This window comes from Zootoca vivipara, chromosome 7 (genome assembly GCF_965207765.1).
Source record: "Zootoca vivipara chromosome 7, rZooViv2.hap1.1, whole genome shotgun sequence".
Classification (NCBI taxonomy): Eukaryota; Metazoa; Chordata; class Lepidosauria; order Squamata; family Lacertidae; genus Zootoca; species Zootoca vivipara.
Genome location: NC_142590.1, coordinates 74,545,036 through 74,553,504, shown reverse-complemented (window position 1 = coordinate 74,553,504; position 8,469 = coordinate 74,545,036).

Here is an 8,469-nt window from a genome sequence, read left to right as displayed (position 1 = left end):
TTGTTGTTGTTGTTTAGTCGTTTAGTCGTGTCCGACTCTTCGTGACCCCATGGACCATAGCACGCCAGGCACTCCTGTCTTCCACTGCCTCCCGCAGTTTGGTCAAACTCATGTTCGTAGCTTCGAGAACACTGTCCAACCATCTCGTCCTCTGTCGTCCCCTTCTCCTAGTGCCCTCAATCTTTCCCAACATCAGGGTCTTTTCCAAGGATTCCTCTCTTCTCATGAGGTGGCCAAAGTATTGGAGCCTCAGCTTCACGATCTGTCCTTTTATGTTAGGTAAAAGGTAAAGGGACCCTGACCATCTGGGGTTGTGCCCTCATCTCACATTATTGGCCGAGGGAGCCGGCGTATAGCTTCCAGGTCATGTGGCAAACCAGAGCAGCACATGGAAACGCCGTTTAGCTTCCCGCTGTAGCGGTTCCTATTTATCTACTTGCATTTTGACGTGCTTTCGAACTGCTAGGTTGGCAGGAGCTGGGACCAAGCAACGGGAGCTCACCCCGTCACAGGGATTCGAACCGCCGACCTTCTGATCAGGTGGTTGTGTCAGGCTGCCAGTATCCCCAGCTGGAGATGCCCAGTGCTTTATACCATATGTGGCCAGACCTTCTGCTTGCAAGATCTACTTTCTTTTTTTTTAACAGAACGTTTACGATCCACCAGTCAGAGCGAGGTACAAAGACATACACTTAAAACTAAAGGATTCTGGGCCCAGGAATTTGTTTGACTATCAGAACCAAACTAACCTTCCACGTAAAAATCCAATCCCACCTCCCAAACTCTTTTAATTTCAACAGTGTAATAGATTTAGGGCAGGGGAGTCATTTTGCTGTTTCCACTTGAAAATACAGTAATTGGAGTCCAAATTCCTTGCCAATCTACCCAGATATGTACCAGAAGATCCTGACCTACCTTTCCTTACTGTTGTCCTAAAGAAATGGAGATTGGCCGACAATAAGACAGCAGAAGGGTACTGATTTCCATTCCAGCTCATGTTTGTTGCATGCAGTGCTGTTTCCATTCTGCTGCAGTTTAGCTTCCAACAAAACAACATTATTTGCCTTGCTGTCTGCTGTGGGAAGAATTCCTGTGAATGAATTAGTTAATTGCATTATTATGTTATCCCTTACCATTCATTTCAATGCAAAGGAAATGCCATGCAAATTGGGTCGTGTCCTCAATTCTGGATTAAGAACAAACAGCAGAAAATGCCAATCATAGTCACTGGATTGATTTCAATTCTGGACATGAGACAAACAAGCAAACAGCAGCAATTTCCATTCCCGTTTCTGTCAGAATTATCTAACACCCCTAACTGACAAGTCCTAAGAGTTCAATGTCAACAAAGTTCTTTTGATACATTTCGATTCCATCTGTAAGATCTGTGATATGTACAAGATGATGGTTCTGATACCTAGTTTCAGGATGATGTATTTTGTGAAGAAGGATCCCTTTGTCCTAAGCAGCTTTATGTATGTGACACTAAATATTTGAAGCTAGGAGGCATTTTCAGAAAAAAAACTTTTTTAAATGCAAGCAAATTGCTTCTTGCAAATGACACCAAGGAAAGAAAAGAGAACCTGGAACATGTTTTTGCTGACAATATGCTCCAAAGACATGTTCATTTTGGTTCAATTTACGCCCCCCTTTCCCCCAAAAAATTCATTTTAACTAATAATCCTTCCAGGAAACTTTGGAAACAAGTCAATTGACACTCTACAAATTACTGCAGAAGGAACGTTATTCGCTCAACAGCACATTCCCTCACCAGATGTGTTTCGTTAGGTCCAGTTTTTGCAGAGTGCTGCCTTTTGGAGAAGAAGCCAAACATTAATGTGATTGCAAGACAACACTGTAAAAATAGAGGCTGGCAGTGTTTAGGTTTGCCTGTGGAGGCTTTTGGGCTGCAGAACTGTCAGCGCTGTGTTTGTGGCGTCTTTCACTAGATGTTTTCCTACACTCTGCGTTTTGGTCTCTGATGCTACAGCAGGCCATAAAATATTGGATAACTAAAATGGGCTCTTCATGCCAAGCAGCTTGTGGATTAGATTTGTTTAAAGCTGCTGGCCAAAACTATCATTTGCAAGGGATGGGCCACCTCTGCACCCATGAATCCAGCTTCAGTGTACTTCCATATCTGAAACCTGTTTATATGGAGGGCTTTTTCCCCAGACGGAACTCACCGGAACTCAGTTCCAGCACCTCTCAGGTGGGCACCATTGCCATTATAAGAGAACAGAGGAGGCGTTCGTGGTGAGTTCCGGTGCCTCTTTTTCTAGAAAAATTGCACTGTGGACATGCCATACCTTTAAAGCACATTCAGAGGACTTTCCCCTTCCTGCCCCATAAACACAAAGAATCCTAGGAAGTGCAGATTGTTAAGGGTGCTGGGGATAGTAGCTCTGAGGGGTAAACTATGGTTCCCAGGAATTGTGTGTGTGCTTTGAATGTGTTTCAAATGTACAGTGGTACCTCGCAAGACGAATGCCTCGCGCAACGAAAAACTCGCTAGACGAAAGCGTCTTGCGATGTTTTTGGTGACTCGCAGGACAAAGTTTTCAATGGCCGCACTTCGCAAGACTAAGTTTTTCGGCTTTTTTTTTTTTGCCGCGGCAACCCATGCTTCGCAAGACGAAATTATCGGTAGGCGAAGCGACTCGCGGCATGAATTAATTTCATCTTGCGAGGCACCACTGTATTGTGTCTATACACAGCTTTACTGTGGCTGTGGAACAGGATGGAACAGAATGAGGTAGAAGAAATTATATCACTTCAGACCAGTGTTCGAAACTCCCATTGTTCTAGGTGCATTTTGCCACAGGGAATTTCATTAGCGCGAGCAATTTCTGAGCTCTGGGCACAATACTGTACCAAAGATTTCAGATTAAAATTGCAGAGCGGAAGGAAAGGAGAACCCTTTCCCTCCCTTTAAAGCTATTCTCTGGAGACTGGAGGAGAGACCCTCTTAAAAATATTAGGAAGGTGGGCAGGGGTAGGACCAGTGCCAGATTTACGTATAAGCTAAACAAACACTCTCTTGGGGACCCCAATTTTTCCCATTATTAATATACTTCTTCTTCATTGTATTTCAGTTCAACAATTATTTTGATAAAATACATTATTTTGTTATGTGCAAATGGCTTTAGATACCTACTAGGTCCATAAATTACCATGTAGCATATATTCAGCACAAAAAACAGCAACAATTTGTTGTTGACAAAGGACAGCTGGACATATAAAGGGCCCCATTACCTTCAGTAGCTTAGGGCCTCATCGAACCTAAATCCGGCCCTGGACTAGACCATGTGAAAAATGGACATAATATTTGAGCTGCAGCTAAATTTCAGCTTTGAATTATATATATATATATATATATATATATATATATATATATATATATATATAAAATTCAAAGCTGAAATATATATAGTGCACCTAGACATTCCATTGCTGCGCCCATAACTTAGGCGTAAGGTGCCATTTAGCTCCTAGCTTTCATATCTGCTTCAGACTGCAGGCAACATAGGCGATGTTTCGTGTACGTCCAATTGAAGTACTACCATTGATGGACACTTTGTTTTCAGCCCCAGAAGCTGCTGCCAACTCCTCCAGTTATCCCAGCAGGCGAATCGCCCGGTTGATGGATCCTTGCTCTAGGCCACACCTAACCTGGAATCTGCTGTTACCAATAAAGTTGTGGCCTTATTAAATCCATGCTCTTGTCTATGGCCCATTATAGCTCCCAGCGCTTGCACCCCACAAGGGTCACTTGGCGTGCAAAGCAAGTCAGAGCATTGTTGACGCTCACTTGCAATGGCTTACCTCCATTTCAGGCATCCATTTCCCCCAGCCTTAAATGGAGAGACCAGGGACTGAACGGCAGGACCTTTTGGATGCAGAGCACATGCTCTACCACTGAGCTACAACCATCTTTTCAGTTGTGCCAAATTCATTTGCTAGTAGGGCTGAAAGCATTGTTTTATGACCTGCCGTGACGGATGTGACTCTGGGAGCTTCCCATTCTAAATCTTTCCCGCTCATGTTCTGTTGCCGGGCCTTTATAAAATATAGCTCACCATTCTGAGCTGTACATCAGCCCTGGGACATATGGATGAATGGCGCTGTAAATGAATGGCAGCGAGAGTTGGTTTATATTTAATGGGCTCCATGTAATAGTCTTCACTGCTTTACTCACGTCAGGTTCTCAGCCTGGGAAAATTATCTTCGCTTTTCATTTCTTCATTAGAAAACAAAACAAAAGCTCCTCCACCATTAGCAATAAAAACCTTTTACGATCATAGGGAGGTGGTTGATTTGAAAACGGGGCATATCTTCAAACAGAGAAAGCCTGGGGAAGATATTTAATCTCTAAACTGAACAAACATAACAAGTCCAGCAATAAAGATAACCAGCATGCATTGCAGAGAGCAAAGGGGCCAATCTGGAATTTTTGTTTCCTAGTGTGGGCAGGTCGAGGCTCAGAATTGGCTTGAGTTTGGTGGCACCCTTCTGTCTGTAACTAAGATAATGTTTGTTATAACATTTCGTACCGAATATACCATACTTTTGAGGCACATCCCCGAATCCTAGGAACTGTAGTTTACCCACAGAGCTACAATGCCAAACACCCTTAACAAATTACATTTCCCACGATACTTTGGGTGGAAGAATGCGCTTTAAACATGTGGTGTGTGCATAGCCTTGCTCTGTATCTAAGATCATCATAGCACCCATAGGATGGTACTGTCATAGCTCTCAAGTTTTCCCTTTTCTCGCGAGGAAGCCTATTCAGCATAAGGGAATTTCCCTTAAAAAAGAAGGGAGCACTTGACAGCTATGGGTACTGCCTGGTGGCGATCTCATGGCTCAGGTAAATGAAGCAGCACACAGACTTTTGAATTCACGAAACTCTTTGTCAGATAGAATGAGAGAGAAAAATAGCCAATTCTTAGTCCAATAAAAGAATCTAGTTGTTGTTCTAGCTGCCATCTGTATTGGAACTAAATTGATTTTAGTTGTTGTTGTTGTTGTTGTTGTTGTTGTTGTTGTTGTTGTTGTTAATGTGCTACACACACACACACACACACACTTATTTATGCAAATATTCTGATTGGGTGGTAAACAATGGAGTGCTAGGTAACCCTTGCTCAGTTGGAATAGTTCAATTGGTAGAACACGAGACTCTTAATCTAAAATTCTTTCTGTTAGTGGAAGAAGTCATGCTTGCTCACAGGAACTTTCCCTGGTCTCCACATACGATACACCCCATAAATCTGTTCTGGGCTTTCCCCCCTCCTCCAGAGCAGATTTGGGGCAGGCGCAAAGGGAGGAGAGTGGTGAGGGGAAGTTCTGTTGCACAAGTATAAATCTTTGTGCTAACACAAGTGCACCAGTGGTTTTGTACATACAGTTGTGCCCTGCACACTTTTATTGTATCGTAAATCACTTTGGGATGCCTCATTGCAGGCAATCCATAAATGAAATAAACAACCATGATAAATAAAAAGGCCCACTCCCATTTCTGTGACTAATCTGTTTTAAATGCTTTTTGATTCTGAATTTTAAATTGTTGTAAGCTGCCCTGTAGGTGAAAGGACTGACAGCAAATTTAATGTTAATAGTCAATAAATGGGAACTGACACATTCTGTATGTGATTTGTGAGTATCAGGTGTGCAAATTGTGGTGCTGAACACACCGACAACTGGCTTGCCCCTCCTAAAATGTGCGCACCCAGGTTTTCAAGCCCCATGGATTTAAATGGGAACCAAACCTCCTTAACTTCTTCTGGATTGTGTTCAGATGCTTGAATTTACCTTGGTGGCAGGGAAAAAGAAAACAAAACTGTTTAAAGTAATTGAACGTTTTATGGATGTTTTAACAGGATGTCTTTACTGATGGAATGAAATGTGATTGCTTTGGGACCAGACAGAAGATCATTTGAATGTATTTACAAGTATATTTTGAGGTTTGTTTGTTTTTTTATAAGAAAGCTGACCTTGGTGATAAAATTTCACCCAAGGAAAAAGTCCAAATCGTCTGCCTGAGTTCAAAAATTAATCAAAGCAACTCAGCCAAACCCCATTAATGCTCCTGTTTATTTAAGAGGAGGCGGTGGCGCTTCTGAGGAGTCCGGCCTCAGTTCTGTCCTGGTGTTTATGATTCCTTTTTTGTGTGTGTGGTCAGTAAAGAAGTCTGAAACTGCAGAGTGCTGCTGCCATGTTTTGGAAATGTTTGGGATCCTGTCTGTTTTCCAGGGCAGCATCAGAAGACCCCAAGGGCACCCTTTGCCACACCACGCGAAGCAAAACTGCTGGCTGCTGACTCAGAAGGTTCACAAGTCAATATGGGATTAGCAGAAGACCCATCATGCACATTGCTCCTTGGGGGAACATCAAGAGGACTTCCAAAAAGGACTCCCCCCCCCAAAAAAAGTTTGCCATCACATACACACAATTGCATTTCTGCCCTCTATATTCCGTAACCACTGCATTCATCAAACACAGACCCCTCTCCTGTAAGCATGCCTTGCAAAGTGCCTGTGCGTGTTTGTGTGTATCTGAGGGTCCTCTCTTTAAAAATCGCAAAGTACCCCCACAACAATCAATCCGGATCTCGCCAGTTTCCCCAACTCCCATCGCAGATCTTCCATAGCTCAGCTGGTTCTGGTTCTCATGGTTCTGGGTTCGAGCCCCACACTGAGCAAAAAAAGATTCCAGCATTGTCGGGGGTTGGACTAGATTGCCCGCGTGGTCCTTTCCAGTTCTGCCATTCTACGATTCCCTGCCACAGCGAATGCAGGGGAGAACAGCACCAGGTCTTCGCAGGCATGGCGGAGAGGCATCGGGGCTCGCTCAGCTGGGGGGCAAGAGGCCTCCCTCTCCTCAGTTGAGTGTTTCAAGGATGCTTTGATGCCCCTCCAGCTCATGCACAAGCCGGAAATGAATCAGGCCTCCCTCAAACCTTTGCCTAAGCAGGCAGGCTTCAATTTTCCTCCTGGGGCGGTCGGGCGCTCTGGGAGGAAAGATGCAGTCTTTCCTCCCGGGCGAAGCCAAGCTCACAAAGCCTGAGGAGCAGGTTCTCCCTGCATCTGTTTGGGTGGGCTGCTTTTTTCCTCCTGGAGTGAGCAACCGTCCCAAGAGGAAATAGGCAGCCAGCCTGCTTGGGCGAAGGCGAATTGAGCTGCCGATACATTTCAGCTCCCTGGCTGCCACCATCACAGCGCAGGCAGGCAGGGAGAAGGAAGTACTCTGAGCTGGCAGCGGCTGGGGAGCCGCAATGTATCGGCAGCTCAAAAAGTCTGAAACCGGTTATCGTGATGTGAACGCCATACCGGTTACAGACAATGAAACAGAGGATCACTCGGCTCTACTAAACACCCTGTTTACGTTATGCTCTTCAGGCCTCTGGATTACTTCTAGGCCTGTCATTTTGGTGCCATCCATTCAGTATTATGGGATGAGCCTAAAAGTGAATTTAAATCCATCCTACAGGAAAAAGTGAGGCTATACTGTATGAGAATTGTAGGCATTTGCTGCCCTGCTTCGATTTGTGAAGTGCCTTTGGCACCCTCTGCTGGCCAAATGTTTTAAGTGCACTAACTGAAACATTACAGCTGCCTTTGCCACCCATGACAGGGCTGAATCTTCTACCACAGGGGTCCCCAAACTACGGCCCCCGGGCCGGATGCGGCCCAATCGGCCTTCCAATCCGGCCCGCGACGACCCCCGCCGCCCGCTGCCGCCGCCCGCTCTCACGGCGCGCGGCGCAGCGACGATCTAAAAAATCGGCAAAAAATCGCCGAAAATCCTTTGTGCGCATGCGTATGGGCCTCTCCCGACCCGGAAGAGGTCATTTCTGGTGCACTTCCGGGTCGGGGGAGGCCCATACGCATGCGCACAAGCGATTTTCGGCGATTTTTTCCCCGCCCGTGTGCGTGTGCGCATGCGCACGGGCGCGCACTCCCCCGCCCTCCAGCCCGCTGCGCGCGCACTCCCCTGCCCTCCTGCCCACCGCGCGGTCGGCGCGGCGGGCACCGGCCCGCCGCGCGGTAAGTCTGGAGACCCCTGTTCTACCATATGAAACTAAGCTGGGTTGCCATATTTCAAAAAGGGGAAATCTGGACACAAAAGTTGTTAATCTTTTCCCCCCCTTTTGGGGAGGGGGGCAAATTGTTGAGCAGCTTCTTCCTCTTTGGGGGTGGGGGCAAAATCTACACTTACAAGACATCCAGATTTTCCCAGACATTTTCTGCAATTCCCACCTGGACAGTTTCTGGAAGCCGAATCCCGTCTATGTCCAGCAAATTCCAGATGTATGGCAGCCTTATCTAAGGAAGCTTAAGCTTCAGGGCCCCAATTCCACACTCCACATCGCTTAACAAAATCAAATTGATTTTTATTTTTTATTTGGGTTGTATATAATTCAACAATCCCTATGTTTTGAGAGTCATTAAGCACAGATGTTGC